At 42.0% G+C, this 22,106-nt stretch overlaps 1 protein-coding gene across 12 annotated transcripts in view; it reads left to right on the top strand.

Annotated features, from left to right (window-relative positions):
- The window catches only part of LOC121286861 (band 4.1-like protein 1), a 278,934-nt gene that overhangs the window by 80,413 nt on the left and 176,415 nt on the right, over window positions 1–22,106 (top strand). For 2 of the 12 annotated variants that reach the window (XM_041204018.1, XM_041204017.1), the window contains exon 1: window positions 1,498–1,692. The exons of the other annotated variants lie outside the window; for them this stretch is intronic. The gene's annotated coding sequence lies outside the window, so the exon portion shown is untranslated. Of the gene's footprint in view, window positions 1–1,497; window positions 1,693–22,106 lie in introns of those variants that run through there. 12 annotated transcript variants of the gene reach the window in all.

The following is a 22,106-nucleotide window of genomic DNA, read 5'->3' as shown; positions in this document are numbered from 1 at the left end:
GTTTCTTGAGCCTGATAAAGTCACTAATGACTGAAAATGAAATGCATGATTCTTTGATTGACTGTTCAACATTTCACCAGTAATGCTGCTAGGTTGGCTTCTTTTCAAACCTATTCTGCAAGCTGTGATGAAATCCCAAATTGGTTGTTGATAACTGTCGCTTTTAAGTGCTATGTTTTGTTGTGTTCATGTTGGTTCTATACCTGTGGCTAATATGATTGCTGGAACAGGTTTAACAGGGGCTGCTATTTCCTGTCCAATATAGCAACTGCGAAATTACTATATCGCACCTCTGGAACTCTGACTGTCAATGCCTCAGAGGTTGGGTGGGGATTGTGTGTGGTTGGTTTCAAGTTTAATTTGCCTTTGTTGCCACATTTGCACTGAAAACTTTATATAAACAAAAACCATAGGTGTCCCTACACCACATGGACTGCAGTGGTTCAAGAAGGCAGCTCACCACCAGCTTCTCAAAGGCAACTAGGGATGGGCAGTAAATGCTGGCTCAGCTAGCGAAGCCCACATCCTGTGTATGAAATTAAAAAAAAAACACTTGGGTAAATGATTGGTGAAGAAAAATGAATGAAAGGCTTTATCTAGCCAATAGCTTTATAGACTCATTATGTCTTTATAGTATATATGATGCATTTAAGTTGGATTAGTTCCAAGAACTGAAGAAGCTTTTCAATCTTTCACCAGGACAATGTTATAAGTAGCTACTAATACATTGACTTTACACATGAATTAATATTCCAGTTTGTATTGATGTAAAACCAGTATTACTCAGTTGGCCTGTAATTCTCTGAAGCAGATGATGGTTGCTTCTGGTTTGATTGTCAGATGGAGTGAAGACTTCATCTTCCCATTCACTTCTAATATTCTCCTTTATTTTCCATTTGCAGATAGCATTTGTGTGGAGTAAAAGGGTCAAAATTCTAGCATTTAGTCCATAATAGATATAATATGGTTTTTTTTAAAAGCTGATGTTTGATATTATCTTCCAACTAGAGATGTGAGTTTTTTTTTTCTTAAAAATCACATACTTTTGAAAAACTAATGAATGTTTGTTACTGGTGTAAACTTAGCTTATTCCATAGAGCATGGGTTAATGGGTTCGATGGACAAAGCTGCCATTTATTTTTAGATTCCTGCTTCACCCTTCTCTGTGTCAACATTTACATCATATTTGCATGAGTTCGTACAGCCTGGTGCTTTGTTCATTTGTAGATTGTGATATATAGTCCTTGACTTTAAACACTAGTTTTTAGAGAGTGCAGAAACAGCTGAGTTTCTCAGTACAGTTTGTATATCGTGTTTCATTTTTTCACCTGATCCATATTTCTATAGTAACACCAGTATTTTTTAATATATATAATTGCTCAATAATTGGACAGAGTGATATGAGCCGCTCAACCAGTTTAGTGCATTATCGCCCCTCCCAGTCACTTTAGGGTTTGGAGTTTTCAAGCGATGCGTCACATTGAGGCATCTGCCAAGCACCACCTGCTAAATTGATTTTTGGGCTGCAGAGACCATTTGGAACTAATAGAGATTCAAAGGACGATCCACAATATCATTTATTGGCTGAGATATGTCTGTATGTCAAGTCCTGCTGAAGTCACAAAAGTGGTGTTTCCTTTGATCCACTGCCAGCTTTTAAAGACAGTTCTTCAGAATTTACCCTCAATACTGGTGAGTTTGCTAGGAGCTTGCTCGCACCTGGCCCTTGATCAGGCTCCTGGGGTGCGGGTGGGGGTGGTGGGTAGAGAGGTGCTGAATTCATCCTTGCTAATGAAGATTTTCACCGTAAATTTGAACTGAGGAATGTGCTCTTGGCTTTCTCATACTACTGTTCTATTTTGGAACACAGTTACACCTAGTGAGCAATGTTACTGTTGCAGGAGAGGACACAAATTTACACAACGTAGTCTGGTGCAGAAATTTTTTCAAACCTTGCACAATCCATGCCAATCTGTTCACTGTATTTCTAGTGTGAAACATTGTAGTAATTCTCTAGATGTGTGTTGTGTTATATACACTGCAGCTATTGTTTTGCTTCTTCAGTTCAACTATTTCAAGCTTCTTGCAGTTGTATTACTAATATTAGGTGTTAATAAAATAATTTTCACCAAAGCCCGCCAACAAGTTTGAATTTAGATTACGAATGGATGAAGCCTGTGGGTTCCACCTGAGAGCCACATTTACAGCTTTCCCTTTTATTTGCATTTTTCAAAACAATACTTACTATAAACTACAGTTCTTTTGGATGGATATTTTCCTGGTTGATGTGATAATGCCACCTATTTCTTGTGAAAGCTTCTCTGTCTTTATCGGATTGAGCTAAGATTTTTTGAACATGTACATTATAGTATTATCTTCTTGTCACTCAGAATTGGCTACATGGATATTTAAGTGGGTGGGTTTTGGACTTTTATCAGAGACCAAGTTTACCAGTTGTCGGACACAACGAGGTACTTTCGTTGCTACTTAAAATGATCTGAAATGTTTACTAAGCAATTTAGCCGTAGGAAAATATCCACAAAGGTGAATGCAAGCATTAACTCTTATTAAAAGTTAGTGCCCTTTTCATACATAGACATGCAGACTTGGACACTTTTTAAAAAAAAATCTATTCATGGGATGTGGGCATTGCTGGTTAGGACAGAATTTATTGCCCATCCTTAATTACTCTTGAGAAAGTGGTGGTGAGCTGCCTTCTTGAACTGCTGCAGCCCATGTGGTGTAGATACACCCACAGTGCTGATAGGAAGGGATTTTCAGGATTTTGACCCAACAACATTGAAGGAACAGTGATATAGTTCCAAGTCGGGATGGTGAGTGGCTTGGAGGGGAATTTCCAGGCAATGGTGCATCTACTGCCCTTGTCCTTCTAGGTGTTAGAGGTTGCAGGTTTGGAAGGTGCTGTTGAGGGAACCTTGGTGAGTTGCAGCAGTGCATCTTGTAGATGGTACATACTGCTGCCACTCTGCGTTGGTGGCGCAGGGACTGATTGTTGAAGGTGGTGAATGAGGTGCCAATTAAGCGGGCTGCTTTGTCCTGGATAGTGTCTAGATTCTTGAGTGTAGTTGGAGCTGCACTCATCCAGGCAAGTGGTGAGTATTCCATCACACTCCTGACTTGTGCTTTGTAGATGTGGGCAGGCTTTGGGGAGTTGGAAAGTGAGTTACTTGCCGCAGAATTCCTGGGCAAATTATTAATAAAATAAAAACAGGAAATGCTCTGGATCAGGCAAAATCCATGGAGAGGCAAGAGTTAAGGGGATAATTTTAGGCACACCCTACTTAGATCTGTCAGACACTCCTCACCTTGTAAAATCTCTCAGACCAAACCCTCCTATAATAGTAATAGTGAGATTCTGTTATTAAATTTCACAAAGTCCTCCACATTTGCAATTATTTGAATATCCCAGAGCTGCTTCCCAGCTGCTCCCTCCTTGCAAATATTGGGGCCAGCCTTTCAAATGTGCTTTCCAACACTATAATTGCAGTTCTGTTGAAAGGTCAACATGCTTAATACCACCATTATTAACTTGTATGAAAGCTTTGCGTCTATTCTGTGTTTCACACTTTCAAGTGTCAAAGTAAAGAAGAGAAAGGGAGGCAGTCAATATATGTGTTTCTGGTCTAGAGCAGGGGGAATTTGACAGCACCTTCCAGTCTGCAGATTTCCTTCATCAAGCACACTGGTTGACATCAGGATACGGCTATTGACAGAAATTGGTTGCGTGACACCCCTCTTGTTATTAGACAACATATTTTCTGACTCACTATGAGCAGCACCTTGCAAGCTCAGCTGGTATTAATAAAACGTTGTTTCTACACAGCTCAGATCACGTTTTGGCAGTGTACTGGTGGTGATTTGTGTAACTGGGCAAGTAGGCAAATTCCCAAATGGGGAGACAATGACTGAACATTTTTCTCTGAGTTCAGCATTCTGATTTTTAATGTCAGGGAGAGTATTACCAGATATGACATGTCTCTCTTTCATGCATTCCCCTCTAGTGTAATAAATCATAATGGTCTAAGATGGTAAATGAAAGGTATTGATTGAAATGGATCTTTTCATACCTAAATGTTGCTATAGGTGCTGTCTGATGCTCAGTGCACAGTGGTATTATTGTACATGATTATTATTAATGTATTCACTAATGCTGGCACCCCCAGTGAACACAGCATTTCCCTTGTAGATGTTGTTTGAAATCTTGAGCAAAATTCAAGTTTTGGATGCTGTTTTAATCAGTTAAAAATAGCTGACAGAACCTGCTAAAAAAATACATGAAGGAATTCAGTTTCTAAATTTCTGGCAATCACTTCGTTCAATGCTATTGATTTAGAGATATCTTTGTCAGAATAGTCTGGTACTTTTTTTAATGCTGACACCAGGGAATCTTTTAGGATTCCTTGGCTCCCTAGTTCCTTACTTATGTTGAGTTTCCTTGTAGCTTAATAAACTCTTCTGTAAATGGCAATGGATGCTAGATCAAATTATAATTAAAATCCATCATTCTTAGATTTTAAATTAACCAGTGGTATTGAGGAATATGAGGTAAAGGTGGGTATATGGATTGAGGTCCCATGATCTCACTGAATGATGGAACAGGCTCGAGGTGCTAAATGGTCTGCACAAATGCACAGAAATATTTGCAGATCCCTGTGAAAAGTTTCATTTTAAACCCTTGCAAACCACATCTCTGTCATAACTATTGTTGCTTTTTTAAAGCACTGTGTTTAAAATGTACATTAACTAGTAGGCTGTGCATGTGGTTACTGCCATTTCCTGTTTATTGGCATCAGCTTCTTTGGTCCCTTGCCAGTTTTTCCCCTGAAGGTGTTAATTCCTCATTGACATATGGTTCCTCGAGCTGATCTCTCCAGTATCGCTTCTAAGTAGCTGTTATTGATGCCTGAGCCTTTCGCGGTGAGTGTTGAGGAGCTATTTAGTGAGGGACAAGGATGCAATCAGAGCTGAGACTGATCTGTCTTCACCCATTACATAGGTGCTCAATGGATATTCCTACACCACATGGATTGCAGCGGTTCAAGAAGGCAGCTCATCACCACCTTTTCAAGGGCAATTGGGGACAGGCAATAAATGCTGGCCTAGCCAGTGATGCTCACATCCCATGAATGAATAAAAAAAAAACTTCCAGCAGGGGCTGCTTGAGAGTACTCAGCACAAATTGATGTCCTAGCTGCTCACTGGATAATGTAAGCCACTAGGCAAAATTGACATAAATTTTATTTGAGGAATTGGCGAGGACAGATTTTGTTGGCAAGACCAATGTTTATTGCCCTTGAGAAGGTAGTGATGAGCTGCCTTCACGAACTGTTGCAGTGCATGTGGTGTAGTTACATTCATAGTGTTGTTAGGGAACTCCAGGATTTTTGACCCAGGAGCAGTGAAGGAACAGCGATTTAGAATAGAAACATGGAAAATAGGAGCAGGCCCTTCAAGTCTGCTCCGCCATTCATTATGATCATGGCTGATCATCCAATTCAGTAGCCTGTTCCCGCTTTCTCCCCATATCCTTTGATCCCTTTCGTTCCAAGAGCTATATCTAACTCCTTGAAAACATACAATGTTTTGGCCTCAACTACTTTCTGTGGTAGTGAATTCCACAGGCTCACCACTCTCTGGGTGAAGAAATTTCTTCTCATCTCAGTCCTAAATGGTCTACCCCGTATCCTCAGACTGTGACCCCTGGTTCTGGACTCTCCCACCATCGGGAACATTCTTCCCGCATTTACCCTGTCTAGTCCTGTTAGAATTTTATAGGTTTCTATGAGATCCCACCCCACCACCCCCCCTCATTCTTCTGAACTCCAGTGAATATAATCCTAACCGACTCAATCTCTCCTCATATGTCAGTCCCGCCATCCCAGGAATCAGTCTGGTAAATCTTCGCTGCACTCCCTCTATAGCAAGGACATCCTTCCTCAGATAAGGTGACCAAAATTGCACACAGTATTCCAGGTGTGGTCTCACCAAGGCCCTGTACAATTGCAGCAAGACCTCCCTGCTCCTGAGCTTGAATCCTCTGGCTATGAAGGCCAACATACCATTTGCCTTCTTTACTGCCTGCTGCACCTGCATGCTAACCTTTAGCGATTGGTGTACGAGGACACCCAGGTCTCGTTGCACATTCCCCTCCCTCAATTTATAGCCACTTAAATAATAATCTGCCTTCCCGATTTTGCTACCAAAGTGGATGACCTCACATTTATCAATATTATACTGCATCTGCCATGCATTTGGCCACTCACACTCAGCTCGTCCAAATAGGGTTTCATCAGTATTAACACTTTGGATCCATCCACCCTGCATACATAGAATTTCAACTACTTAAGGAACAAGCAGGCCTCAATGAACTTATTGTATCACAAGTGGAAACTCTGCAGTTGGGAGGAAGCAAAGTCTAATGCTGGGCGATCAGGCCCTCTAAGCTCTCAAAAAACCTTTTACAAAGTATCAACAAAAAAAAAAATTCTAATGCTAGCAAGACTAGACTCGTCTTAGTCCTCCCATGATTAAAAGGGCTCGCAAGTCGTGATAATTCCACCCTTTGGGTAGTGGATGTCCTTCCTGTGCCTGAAATCAGCCAACTTAAAATGTTGCTGGGGGAGGGTTGGAAGCGGTGCAAATCCTCTGACCAACATATTAATCCCTCCACCTACAGCTTGCACGCAAGCCAACTGAGGGTATAAGTGGGGTTAAAATAGGCCCTATAATTTCAGCACCCCCCCCCCCCCCCCCCCCCCCATTTTACCTTCATTTCTTTGCTGACATAAAGTCAACTCTGACTGCGATTAATTGTCTGCAATGTCTTTTCCACCTGCAATTAACATTGTTGTTGCTGTTCATCCACCAATGTCTAAGAAAACGGACAGAATATCTTCTCAGTTTCTGCAGTAAGTTCTTTGACCGATGAGAGCCAATTGTGTTCAGAATGAACGACCACACAGTAACTAGTGCATCTCAGATAAACCAGATTGAGAATTTCGATTGTTCAGACCAGATATTCCACAGCAGGCATTGATATTCAGTATTAGCAATCTGACAATCCTCATAGTAGAAGCTGCCTTCATGGATCGTTACTCACCACGTATTCTTATCTTGAACAAGTTGTTCTCACTTCCAAACATTGAGTTGGCACTGTTTCAGAGTACTTTTTAAACGGGCTTTATATCTCTTGCTGACCAGTATGGGGAAATGTAAGAATATTCACATAGACTGTGATATTGTCCTGTAACTCCCTGTATCAATAAAACAGCATTTATAGGAATAATTAGTTTTTCACTTTTGCTGTAAAGCTCAGGTTGTTGAATAAAATGCTGCTTCAGCTGAAGTTTTTCATCTGGTAGTTCAGTAACTAAAAAGCAGAGCTTTTATCTGACTATAATCATTGCATCTGCAGCAATAGCATTTTTTGTCCACTGCACTATCACCTCCAGAGTCACACAAGATACTGAAAACTTGATTCACGCTTTAATCACCTCTAGACTTGATTAACCTGGCCTTCCATTTGCCACCCTCAACAAACCAAGTTGTCCAAAATACAGCAGTCTATGCCTGGTCATGTTTGCCCATCATACCCCTCTTCATCATCTCGCTGTTCACCAACAAACTGCTGTTCTTCACACTATGCATGGCCTTGCTCCACACTATCTCTTCAACCTCCTCATGCATTAACTATCTGCACCATTTGGTCCCCTCATTATGGTATTTGTGTGACCCTGATGTGTTGGATGCCTCCAGGCGGTGCCCATTCTTTCTATACATGTAAACATCAGCACAAAGGGCTGAGACATCATGGCACTCATGGTGGAGTTGGACTCCTCTAATGGTGCGGTGTGCCTCTGGAAAGGCTGACAGAACCTCACATGTTTGCTGCTGCTGCTACAGAATAGCTCTCTTTGTTGGACCCCAAGGCGCAGCACCTGCAACCAGCTGTATAGGGTTTGGATGGTCCTGCTCCCTCCGACAGTGAATCTTCACTGTTGTCCCTGTCTCCAGCACCACTCGCTCACTTGCGATGTGTGGCTCACCATGTGACAACCTGTCTTGGAGGCCCCACCAAGGTTTGTGTATCTGAGCTGGTGGAGGGAGTGCGTGAGTCATGTGATGGTGCTTCCTCAGAGTGCGTGAGCTCCTCTGAGGAGTCTTCCTTTTCTTCCAGGACTAGCTCCTGAGTGATGTTTGAAGGACTGTGGGAGATGAAAGTCAAGAATTAGAATTGACAAATTCAAAAGTTTTAAAGTCAACAAAGTGCAGATCCTATAGCCCACAGCATGATCTGCAGGGATTCCTTGGAGAATCGGGCCTTCCCTCTCTTTGAGATACCATCACTCAATATGTCTCAGTTGCCAGTTGTAAAATGTTTCTCTTCTGCCCCTTACCAGGGTTCCTTTTAAATGCTGAGGCTTCAACAATCACGTGCAGGTCTTGATCAAGTCTGCCCACTCCAATTGGTTGGAAGATTCAGAAGCAGGATGCTAGTGCTGTGGTAAAAACTCTTCTTTGGTCATACGGACTCGACATTAACTCTGTTTCTCTCTCCACATATGCTACCAGACCTGCTGAGCTTTTCTGTTTTTATTTCAGATTTCCAGCATCCACAGTATTTTGCTTTTATGCTAATGCTGTGACTCAGTTAAAGAACCGGGAAAAAAAATACCTGGCTGCTGAACTGTCAGTTTATGGCCTGTTGCCGGCCTCTTCTTCTGAGGTCCACATATTAAAATCTAGCCTATATAATATTGTATGCAATGTGAGTTTCCAAACTGTGCTCCTTGAACACTTAAAAGCATTGTGGTGGGAGAGGGGAGAATGTGGAAGATCTGAAGCTGTATCCCAGAGCTGGTAAGCTCAGTGCCTGATCTGTTAAGAGTCCAGTGTGTATATTGGCTTACTGCAACCTTATTCCTGTATCATGGGAAAAGACATTTTCTGCAATAATGACAATCTTTGGATACCTGATACTATTTTTCAGATGTGTTTTCTTGGTGTGTACATTTAACATTTGCAATGGTCCCTTGAAATTTGTGAACATTTCCAGTGAGCCCATAGCACAAATTAAGTTTGAAAATGGCTCCTTAGTAAGGAATGTCTAACAAAGATTCTGGTTGTACTCAAACATATAATATTCATTATTGATTCAACTTGACAGCATGTGTCAGATTAGTTCCTTGTACAGCACTGACTGTAGGCAAGATGTCATTGGATAAAATTGTTCTGGAAAATGAAGTTAAAGGCTGTAGTTATTTCCGTTGGTCAATATTAATGAAAAATAATAGCATGGGCATAAATCATCAAACCGCTTTAAACTTGCACTGATTTCTTTATAACCAAAATCAGACATGCCTCAGCATTTCTAATAGCTGGTTTGTAAGTGGGGAAAAAAAAACAGGTTGACTTGGGAAAAAAAAATTGCAGCTGTACAGCATCCCTCAAATACATTGCAGGTTACTTCTCAAATAGAAGAGTCATCAAACTGGAGATTTAGAGGGATCGGTGTGGGGTGGAAAGCTTGGGAAAAAATTAAGAGACTATTGGAAAAGAGGAGACAGCATGATTTCTTGGGGGAATGTTCCAAAAAGTAGTGACATTGTGGTTGACATCAGGAATCTAGCTGTCTTTAATTTTTTGTTGTTGTTTTTATGATATTTTCTCCCTGTGTCAGTCTTTCTACTTTCCATTTAAAGGTCATTATTTCTTAGAGAAATCAGAATAGTTCAAGAATAACTTCAAAATGCGATATTTTGCACATACACAAGGCACAATTAAGCAATTGTACAAATACTTTGAAAGTAGCAAAGCTCAATCAAGATTACAATATTTATAGTTTCCCCTATATTTCAGAATGTTTTTTGTAAGGTTCAATAATATGCAAGACCTTTGGAGGAAACCGAGGTCTTTTGCACACTCCCTGGGGCCAATAATCAGAAGTTAAGTCTCCTGTTCCCAATCCTGCACTGTTACCTCTGGAGGTGCCAAAATATCTGTCTATTGGTTCCTCTTATTTCCCATATACATGCTGTCCCTTGGTGACATAGCCTGATAGCACATTTTTGAGTTCCACATGTGTGCAGAATACACCCAGCTTTAGCTCACCACTACCCCTCTTGCTGCTGTGTTGTTAGGCTGCTTTTCTGACACCCCATTCTGGATGAGCACAAATGTTCTCCATTTAAATGTTGCGAATAAGACTGAAAGCATTGCCTTTGGCCCCCACAAAGCTCCATTCTCTAGCTATCAATTCTATCTCCACCCCCAAGGCCACTGTCTCAAATTGAAACTGACTATTGAAACCTCGATGCCCTATTTGACCCTGAGCCCAATTTCTGATCCTTAAAACCCTCCAACACCTGATTGCCTACTTCTGCCTCAGCCCATTTTTTGCTGAACCCCTCATTCTGGCTTTTGTTACCTTTGCACTTGAATTGCACCAAGTTCCATTTACTCATCACCCCTGGTCTGAGCTATGTTGGTACTCAATCCACTAACACCTTAGTTTTAACATTCTCATCCTTGTGTTCAAATCCGTCCTTGGCTTTACCCCCTCCCTATATTAACAACCTCTTACAACCCTCTGACAACTCTGCATTCCTCTAATTCTGGTCTTTTCATTCCCCACTTCCTTTAACCCACACCTGTCTTTACAAAGGAAGAGGAATTTACCCAGGCCGAGGTGAGAGAGGAGGTAACTGGTATATTAGAAGAACTTAAAATTGAGAGGAAGGAGGTGTTGGAAAGGCTATCCTTATTTAAAGTAGATAATGTACCAGGACCGGATGAGAAACACATGCCGGATAAAATCATAGTCACTTAGACAAATGCCGGATAATTAAGGCAAGCCAACATTAAGGGGCAATCATGTTTAACTAACTTGCTGGAGATTTTTGAGGAGGTAACAGGGAAGTTTGATAAAGGCAAAGCTGTTGATGTGTATATAGCGTTGTTACAGTGCTACACAACAGACTTGTGAGCAAACTTCCAGGTCATGGAATAAAAGGGAAAGTAGACACTTGGATAAGAAATTGGTTGAGTTACAGGAAACAGAGAGTAGTGATAAATGGTTGTTTTTCAGATTGGAGGAAGGTTGTAGTGAAATTCCCCAGGGGTCAATGTTGGGATCCTTGCTCTTCCTGATATATATTAATGTCCTAGACTGTGGTGTGCAGGGCATGATTTCAAAATTTGCAGATGATATGAAGATTGATAATGTTGCCGACTGTCAAGGGGTTAGTCTTGAACTTCAAAAGGTCATAGACATGTTGGTGGATTGGTCAGAGAAGTGGCAGATGAAGTTCAATGCAGAGAATTGTGAGGTGATCCATTTTGGCAGGAAAAATATGGTGAGAGTATAAAATAAAAGGAGAGCCTCTGAAGGAGGTGCAGGAACAGAAGGACCTCAGTGTATACATACATACGTCATTGAAGGTGGCAGGGCATGTTGAGAGAGCAGTTAATAAAGCATATAGTATCTTAGGCTTTATTAATAGGGGCATTGAGAACAAGAGTAAGGAGATCATGTTGAACTTGTATAAGACTAGTAGGTCTCATCTGGAGTACTGCGTGCAGTTCTGGGCGCCATAGTTGAGGAAGGATGTAAAGACATTTAAGAGAGTACAGAGGAGATTCACAAGAATGATTCCTGGGATGAAGAACTGTAGCTATGAGGATAGATTGGAGAGGTTGGGACTCTTTCCTTTGTAGAAAAGAAGGCTGAGAAGAGACTTGATAGAGGTATTCAAGATCCTGGGGGGTATGGACAGGGTAAATAGTGAGGAACTGTTACCACTCGAGAACATCTCTCTCCTTTTATACTCTATTCTACTGTGTAGTTGCAATTAGGAGGCCTGTATACCACTCCCGCAAGTGACTTTTTCCCTTTATCATTCCTCACCTCAGCCCAAACCACTTCTACATCCTGGCTTCCTGAACTTAGGTCATCCCTCTCTAATGTGCTAATACCATCATTATTTAACAGAGCCACCCTCCACCTTTTCCTAACTTCCTGTCCTTCCTAAATGTCATGTATCTATGTTATCCTGTAGCCATGTCTCTGTAATCACTATCAGGTCATATTTATTTATTTCTATTTGCGCTATCAGTTGATCTTTTGTTTCGAATGCTACTTGTGTTTAGATACAGAGCCTTTAGTTTTGTCCTTTTATTATTTCTGTAGCGTCTAGCCTTATCTGCTGATTTACTCTTAGGGCTGAATTTTCCCCCCATTAGGGAGGAAGCTTATGGGTGGGCGTGTACGGGCGCGCTTCCGATCGGCGCCATTTTACGTGGGCGGGCCAATTAAGGCCCGCCCAGCACGACGTCCGCACAGAAGTGTTGTGTGGGTGGGGAGGGAATCCCAAAATCGAGAGTGCGCTCTTTCGCACGAAAGAGCGCACTCATCTTCCTGAGGCTAAGTGCAGCCTTAAGGTTGGACGGGCAGGTCCTTTAATTACTTAATTGATCCTGTCAATGGCTTCAATTGGCCATTGATAGGTTGGTGGGCGCACAGCTGATTTTGCTGCGCTCCCACCTTCCTGAAAATTTAAATCTGGCGGGGCAGGGCCTGCTCGCTGACTTGTAAAATTCTGCCCTTAGAATTGTATTCTCTATCCCTTCCTGTCACAGTCTATTTATCATTTCCCATATTAATACTGTCTCTCTTGCCTTGTCTGTACTCTTTGGTTTATCACATCTTCCCAAATTTGATCCCTTGTCCCCACTATTCAGTTTACTACTTCCCTAGTTACGCGGCCTGTGAGGACACCAGCCCCAGCACGGTTCAGGTGTAAACCGTCCCATGGTGCAGATCCCACTTACCCCAATACCGCTGCCAGTGTCCCACAAACCGGAACCCACTTCTCCTCCCACACCAGTCTTTGAGCCACGCATTCATTTCTCTAATCTTATTTGTCCTATAACAATTTGTATGTGGCTCAGGGAGTAATCCAAGAATCATTACCTTTTGAGGTTCTGCTTCTTAGTGCAGGATGAGAGGGCCACAACTCCACCGAGAGGCAGAGAAGTGGGGGCAGCCCTGGCTACCCTGACCTCGATGGAGCAGAAAGCCCTGGAGGTAGGCAGGGTGGCAGCACAGCTTCCTAGCAATGAAGTCAAATGCTGAGCCAGAGGCGGCATTCTGAAGGGTCATTAAAAGCTTGGTCAAAGAGACCAAGGTCTTAACAGGGTCTTAAGAAAGGGAGGGATGTGGAGAAACAGAGGTTTTGGGAGGAAATTTCAGAACGTTGGACCTAAATAGCTGAAGACTTGGCAGTGCAAAGGGAGAATTAATCCTAACCATTATTATGTTAAACATGATTGAAAATCATAGGTCAAAAGTGGTTAAAAAATAAGTACAGCACTGATGTCAGGAAGCAATTCCTCATATAGAAGAAAGACATGCATTTATATAGTGTTTTTTATGACCAAAATTCATTTTTATGCTTTAAAGCCAACAATGTACTTTTTGAAGTGTAGTCACTTCTGTAATGGAGGAAACAAATGGTCCCCAGGTCGGGAACTGGAGGCAAAAAAAAAGGAATTACTGAGGAGACAATTAGAAGCTGCAAAGAGGAGATCTCAACCTGGGTGACCTTTGGCACTGGGCTTAATTGTCCAATATATGGCCAATGGTATTCATACAATCAGCACTACCAGCCATATGGGTAAAGGCTGCATTTAGGCATCCAGTACCTACACACGTGCATTTTTGAGGCCTAAAGCATGTTTGCCACTCCTATTCAAAATTCGTTAGCGACTGACTGCAGCATGTGCCATGCAGAAAGAACCTTGCCTTAATTTAAAACAATAAGGAAATAGATGGGCTGTTTGCTGCCATCATTGTCACGATTGCTATTAATAACTGCTATCAATTTCTAAAGTACATTTAAGCCTCTCACTTCCCCACTGAGTTGATAGAGACTGCATGCTTTATTGTTAGTTTATCATTTATCTTTTCATAGTTATAGCTTGCCAGTTTGATAGGACTGGCACTGTGCAATATTTTAGTTTTTTCCAATAGATAACAGAATTTTCAAGTACAAGGAATATTTTAGAAGTAAAATATTAGTAACTTTTCTTCAAAATGGTATGTGTTTATGACAAAATGCAACCAAATCTTCTCATTATCAGTTCAGTTTATGTTGTTCGAAGCTTGCAATTGAGATTTCTAGAAACTACACAGTTGAATTTTGCCAGACTTCACATGCTGTGTAAAGCTGAATGCAGATAACTGTAGCACAAATCAGTCAGAGTGTGTGTGTGTGTGTGTGTGTGTGTGTGTGGGCATGCCCTTGGGAACAGTACTGGAGGCAGAATAATCAGACATCTCACCCTAAATTCTTTCAGAAAATGTAAAATTTGCACACTCTTCAAATCAGGGGTTGATATATAGCAGTATCGTGGGACTAGAAGACTGTGATGTGGGGAGCGCATTGCTGTTTCTTTAATAACACTTTACAGTTACAAGTCCCTGCATTGAGCTGTGCACTGAATTTTTGAGTGCCAATTGGAGACTTTGCCTGAACATGTACTGGCTTGTTTTCTCACTGCGGGACTGGATTAATTGACAGTTCTGCTGATGCCTCCACAATTCTTTATTAGCTGAAGCCAACAACTTTCAGTAACATATTTAGACTTAATGCATTGTGATTTTCTGTGCTAAAGGCACTACAGTATATCATTGCGAGTTGTTTAGTTGTTTTTTGATTTAATACTATGAAATTAATTATACCCTCTTTCTTTGGACTGTCTTTTGATAGTTTAGGAACTTATGCTTGGGTGCTCTTTTAGATTTTTGTGGTTTATCAAGCTCTGGCAAGATTGTGTGAGATACTTCTTTGGTCAATGCAAGATTGAAAATAGCTTTCCTGCTTTAGCCTTAGTTTCATCTCTTACCCCACGTTTTAAAAAGTTATGTTTAATTTATATTTCTAGTATAAGTACAGGACATATTACTTACTTGGATGCTAAACACTTTTGTAGAAATGTTGAATAGTGAAATGCTAGATGGTTCAGGTTCTTTGAGTAACTGGAGCAGTGGCCCTTTCCAACAGTGCGGTTTTATTGAACTGTACAGTAGGATTTCCATTCATGAACTGGACTCCAACACTGGAAACCTCTTGTAGTATTCATTGTTTCTAAATAATTGCCAGATACCACTGGTCTCATAGCAAGTGGAATATCTGATGGCCTTAATCTCTACATTCCAAAGTATAAAGGCAGAGAAGTAGCCAGTAAAATGTAAGCAACTTTATTTTGAAGTGAGGATGAATTTCTGGAAATGGCCAACATTTTTTGTTCAATTTGAGGTCTGACCCATTGTATCGGGTTTTGATTCTTATTTGTCTGAATTTGAAGGATACATTCCGATTTTGTGGTGTTGCCACTGCAAGAGATTCCTGGCGGGGGCTGAGTTTGGTCCATTCTGTTTCCTCGCATGCCTCATTTCTTCTTGTGTTTGAACGCATTGTTCGAACCCCATGGTTTAAAGCTTCTCTGTTTGTTTTCTGCCAACTGGTTTTCTTGTGGTGCTATTTCCTTTCACTTTCAGGAAAGGACTTCTAAATCTAAACATTATGAAGATACCTCAGGTAGATGGTGCACTGATAGGGGATCTGTACTCTTTCTGTTGGCAATGCTGAGATAGCACATTGTGCATAATTGCCTTGATGTGGAATCCCAGAAGTGAGGTAAAAAGTTTATTGTGGTGTGCAGATGGTGAAACAGCCTAGAACAGCTGAAGATCAGGCAACCAAGCTCTCTTGCACTTGAGTAGAATTGTAAGCTTAAACTTTTCTACTCAGGAAAACCCATGTCAAGCAGAAAGGTTTCTTGATGAGATTTTGGGGTGATAAGTATCATATTTGTGTTGAGTTTAGGATTTGATTTAGATGGAAAGAATTGGCAATGCCAATTTTTAGTTTTAAGCCAATTTTGCATTGAAGATTTTCTCATGCATATTGGGTAAAGGTTGATGCACATGACCATCATTTATTGAAGTAAATAAATCATTTTAACAAATTAAATATGTTAGACCATACAGTTTTAAAAGAAAATGATTTTGGAGCGCACATTTTTAAACTAGGTTTCCCAGACCTTGGGGCAGGGGTTTGCAAAGGTGTTCCAAGAGATGTATGAATTTATCACATTTCTGTTTGATGGCCTGTCCTCAGATTTCTGTGTTAGTCACTTATTTATGCTTAAAATAAGAACGTTGATGTTGCACAGCTGATGTTTTCAGAAGTTAGGATGGGAAATTGGGGATGGGCATGTAAAATAGGTTCCATGTAGCCCCTGGATCTCAGCATTTGTTGGAGCTAATTTCCATACAAAAGTTTGAAAACAACTGCAAAAGCAACTGTTGCATTTTATGGTGGCTTGTGTAGGCATCTGAGGATAACATGATCATGGAAAGATTAATAAACATTTAATAACCATAGAGATAAAAACAAAAAAACTGCAGATGCTGGAAATCCAAAACAAAAACAGAATTACCTGGAAAAACTCAGCAGGTCTGGCAGCATTGGCGGAGAAGAAAAGAGTTGACATTTCGAGTCCTCGTGACCCTTCGACAGAACTTGAGTTCGAGTCCAAGAAAGAGTTGAAATATAAGCTGGTTTAAGGTGTGTGTGTGTGTGTGTGTGGGGGGGGGGGGGGGGGGGGTGGTGGGGGGGGGGGGGGGGGGGGGGGGGGGGGGGGGTGGTCAGAGAGAGAGAGAAGTGGAGGGGGTTGGTGTGGTTGTAGGTTCAAACAAGCAGTGATAGAAGCAGATCATCAAAAGATGTCAACAACAATAGAACAAAAGAACACATAGGTGTTAAAAATAATGGAAATAGGTGGGAAAAGAAAAATCTATATAATTTATTGGAAAAAAAAAAGGAAGGGGGAAACAGAAAGGGGGTGGGGATGGGGGAGGGAGCTCACGACCTAAAGTTGTTGAATTCAATATTCAGTCCGGAAGGCTGTAAAGTCCCTAGTCGGAAGATGAGGTATTGTTCCTCCAGTTTGCATTGGGCTTCACTGGAACAATGCAGCAAGCCAAGGACAGACATGTGGGCAAGAGAGCAGGGTGGAGTGTTAAAATGGCAAGCGACAGGGAGGTTTGGGTCATTCTTGCGGACAGACCGCAGGTGTTCTGCAAAGCGGTCGCCCAGTTTACGTTTGGTCTCTCCAATGTAGAGGAGACCACATTGGGAGCAACGAATGCAGTAGACTAAGTTGGGGTAAATGCAAGTGAAATGCTGCTTCACTTGAAAGGAGTGTTTGGGTCCTTGGATGGTGAGGAGAGAGGAAGTGAAGGGGCAGGTGTTGCATCTTTTGCGTGGGCATGGGGTTGTGCCATAGGAGGGGGTTGAGGAGTAGGGGGTGATGGAGGAGTGGACCAGGGTGTCCCGGAGGGAACGATCCCTACGGAATGTCGATGGGGGGGTGAAGGGAAGATGTGTTTGGTGGTGGCATCATGCTGGAGTTGGTGGAAATGGCGGAGGATGATCCTTTGAATGCGGAGGCTGGTGGGGTGATAAGTGAGGACAAGGGGGACCCTATCATGTTTCTGGGAGGGAGGAGAAGGCGTGAGGGCGGATGCGCGGGAGATGGGCCGGACACGGTTGAGGGCCCTGTCAACGACCTTGGGTGGAAAACCTCGGTTAAGGAAGAAGGAAGACATGTCAGAGGAACTGTTTTTGAAGGTAGCATCATCGGAACAGATGCGACGGAGGCGAAGGAACTGAGAGAATGGGATGGAGTCCTTACAGGAAGCGGGGTGTGAGGAGCTGTAGTCGAGATAGCTGTGGGAGTCGGTGGGTTTGTAATGGATATTGGTGGACAGTCTATCACCAGAGATTGAGACAGAGAGGTCAAGGAAGGGAAGGGAAGTGTCAGAGATGGACCATGTGAAAATGATGAAGGGGTGGAGTTTGGAAGCAAAATTAATAAATTTTTCAAAGTCCCAACGAGAGCATGAAGCGGCACCGAAGTAATCATCGATGTACCGGAGAAAGAGTTGTGGAAGGGGGCTGGAGTAGGACTGGAACAAGGAATGTTCCACATACCCCATAAAGAGACAGGCATAGCTGGGGCCCATGCGGGTACCCATAGCCACACCTTTTATTTGGAGGAAGTGAGAGGAGTTGAAGGAGAAATTGTTCAGCGTGAGAACAAGTTCAGCCAGACGGAGGAGAGTAGTGGTGGATGGGGATTGTTCGGGCCTCTGTTCGAGGAAGAAGCTAAGGGCCCTCAGACCATCCTGGTGGGGGTTGGAGGTGTAGAGGGATTGGATGTCCATGGTGAAGAGGAAGCAGTTGGGGCCAGGGTACTGGAAATTGTTGATGTGACGTTAGGTGTCAGAGGAATCACGGATGTAGGTGGGAAGGGACTGGACAAGGGGAGAGAGAAGGGAGTCAAGATAATGAGAAATGAGTTCTGTGGGGCAGGAGCAAGCTGAGACGATTGGTCTACCGGGGCAGTTCTGTTTGTGGATTTTGGGTAGGAGATAGAAGTCCGAGGTTGGGTGACTATCAGGTTGGAAGCTGTGGGAGGAAGATCCCCAGAGGAGATGAGGTCAGTGACAGTCCTGGAAACAATGGCTTTTAATAACCATAGTACACACTGTTCTGACTGCACTGCTATTAATGCCTGGTCACCTCCTATTGCAAGTGTTTATTTTGGCAGATTTGGTTTGCATTATTATCTAAAACTGTGTAGCAGATTCCTCCTCCTTCCATCCAAAGTTTTACCTGACATTTCTGGAATGTTTTTCCACCTTCACACTGCTTTACCATGGATTCCCTCGCTAATGGATGGCTAACTCTCCATTCAGAGGGTTTATAATCAGTTTTCCTTGTGTTCATGTAGCTGCTGGCCAAACTTTCACCCTCATTGTTTGGAGTTTTGATGTTCCATCTTCCCACACACCCAACATTTACACCTTCTGCTGTTCAGAAATAGCACTAAGGAAATAGGTGCTTTACACTTGTTAATACCATCTATTTACCAAGTTTGATAAATGAAGATTTATTTTCACCATGTCTATGTCTGCTAGAAAACAGGTGCAAGGGAATTTACCACTCATTTTATGCCCTGTCTTCATTTTCCATTCAAGTCAACATTATGATTTTAAGTTAAAACTTTAAAAAATGGTAAAAATCTATACTGTCTCAGGATTTCCTCCTGAAAATGTACCTGTCCAGTCTCCCGATGTCAAGTTACACTCGTTTCCTGTCAATCTTATTATTAGAATACGCCTGCATGTAAAAATGAATGTAAGTCAGCATTAAAAAAAAAAATTGGGCTGAAGTAAAGTGTCAGTCTTATACCATATATTCTTAGAAGTTTCAACTTTTTTCACCATCGCGTATTCACATTGGGCACAGCATGTTAGAGAAACGGCAATCACAGGTGCTTATCAATTTTTAATGTGACATACTTATGCCGTAAAAATGTATTTGAAAACTGTATAGTGCAGATTTTGTATTTTTTTAAGAAGGAAGGAAAGTCTCAGCGCTTTGTGGCCTTGTGGAGAATCCTGCAACTGTATTCTTGTCCTCTACAACAGAGATAAATAAGCATATTTTAGGATTCCAACCCTCCCAGGCCTGTCGTGAAATCTCCAGGAATTAAAGGTTAATCTCCAGGGGATCGCTACTAGTAACCCCGGAGAAAAATCCCAGGCGTATTTTTTTTTAAAAATTGCGTTTGTTATTTTTCTTTGAACACTTTCATTTACTGGTTATAAACATATTGTAGATGGGGGAATAAAGGCTTTTTGACTGTGTGGGTTAGGTGGAGGCTGGAGGTTATCTGATGATATTTCCGGGAATACGTCCAACCAGAGTTGGCAATGCTTGCATACGTCCTTTGGAGGAATCAGCTGTGGATTTAGATGTGGACAAATCCTCTACATAGAATGATTTATGAGCATATGGGTTTGGACATGGCTTCAAATTCAGACTTCTGGTTTAAGCTGCTGCTTAAGATATTGATTAATGGAGTGCAGTTAAAAGTGGACAGTGAGCAAATATGTTTTAGATACTGTGCATCGTGTGTGAATGGCGCTCATGTTGCATTAGCATAATCGTGTGAGAAAAAGCATTTTATGTGGTGATTGGCAAAATCCTTACTAGAATCTGATGACTGTGCAGACGTACCCTCTCTGCTCACAAGGTTGAAAGGTTAGATCACATAGTTTTAGCATACTGTTGTGGTACCTTAAAACGTCCAGCTGTTTTTCTTACCTTCTTGGGAAAATGGAGACTTCACCATTAGTACGTCTTCAGACTGTTTAAATCTTTTTTTGTTCCTTTGTTAAATGTATTAGGTAAACTTCTATATGGGAGGAGCTGTGACAGTCTGATCTAAGTAAATCAGCAATAGACAGTTTTAGTGGTGGCGAGAGTCCATTTTTAATGGCCAGGACTTTCAACTTTAGTGCAGGCATAAACAGAGTGGTAGAGAATCGGTTGCCTGTATTCACCCGCTGAATTTTCCTTTCTGAAGATGTATTCGTGGTGAAGTCTCCATTTTCCTTACTGTTGACTTCAATGGAAAATGAAATCAGTCAGGGCCTAAGGTGAGTGGTCAATTCACTCCCGCCGGTTTTGCACCCATACTAATGTGAGTGGAATTAAGCTGCCATTGTCTCTAAAATAAAAGAGCCAACTTTTACTGCACATCAAAATTTTAACAACCACGTTTGAATGCCACTGGAAATGTGCTAACCCACTTTAGGTAGAAAGTGGCAATCGATGGTGGGGCAATGAAGATCGGGTGGTCTAGTGGCTGCCTGCTGACAACAAGATTATAACCGATGGTGAGGCAATCCAACGGTGCAGTAGGGAAGATGGTATGTTGATTGAGGTGCTGGGGAAGCGGAGGCCTGGATTTTTCTTGTGGGACCCAGAGCTGCTCCTGGCTGCACTAAAGATATTTTTTAAATTTGCCTTGTTGGCTTCCCAGTGACCTTACCCTGTGGGGCAGTTGCCCCTCTAGGGAACGGGTTAAAATGCAATTGGGGCCCCATGTAGATCATGGGGCACTGATTTGAATTTATTAACGAGCAATGTGGATGGAAAGTTCTTGGGACCCCTGCTCTTCTGACATATGAGTCTAGTAGAGGTTTGGGGATTCCAGACTGTGGTTTCCTTGACCAGAATTGGGTCCAATAATTGAGAGTAACTCACAGTGGTTCTGGAATCTGGCCTATATTTCCACTCCCCTTGTCCTCTCTGCCACCAAAGCCATCCTTGAGTGTAAGTGAGATTTAACTCTCTCTAGCCCTAGATATTTGGGATCCTTCACCTATTTATCTTTATTTGGTCAACTGGATCTCACTTCCATGTCCCTTTTAGACTGCATGTGGACTTTGTTTCAGGCAGAGTTTTTACATCTCATTTTAACTGTTTCCTACCTGCTACATTATTTCACTGATGGATGAGGAGGAAATTGCAGAAAGCAGCACCGATATTTGTTCCTCTGTTGCACAACAGAATAGTCCTTTGTGAAAGCCCTTCCTCACCTCTGAATCTGAGGCTCATGAGCTCAAACCTCATTCCAGAAACTTGAACACAAAGCATGGGCTAAGAGTTTAATGCTACCAACAGAGGTGTTGTCTTTTAGATGAGATGTTAATTGAGGCACAGTAAACCCTCCCAGATGGACATATAATTTCGCATGGTGCTCCCCATGGCAGGGGGAGACAGTGGTGTAGTGAGAATTAGTAATCCAGAGGCCCAAGCTAATCCTCTGGGGACATGGGTTCAAAGCTGGTGGAATTTAAGTTCAATTAATAAATCTGAAATATAAAGCTAGTCTCAGTAATGGCAGCCATGAAACTTTCAGCGATTGTTGTAAAAGCCCATTTGGTTCACTAATGTTCTTAAAGGAAGGAAATCTGCTGTCATTACCTGTTCTGGCCTGCATGTGACTCTAGATCCATAGCAATGTGGTTGACTCTTAACTGCCCTCAAATGGCTTAGCAAGCCATTCAGTTCAAGGGCAATTACGGATAGGTAATAAATGTTGGCCTTGCCAGCGACACCAATGTTCCATGAAAGAATAAATTTTTTAAAATTGAGGAAGGG

The sequence above is a fragment of the Carcharodon carcharias genome, chromosome 14 (assembly GCF_017639515.1).
Source record: "Carcharodon carcharias isolate sCarCar2 chromosome 14, sCarCar2.pri, whole genome shotgun sequence".
Lineage (NCBI taxonomy): Eukaryota > Metazoa > Chordata > Chondrichthyes > Lamniformes > Lamnidae > Carcharodon > Carcharodon carcharias.
Note: the sequence above shows the minus strand (reverse complement) of the source record. Positions and strands in the feature narration are given on the sequence as shown.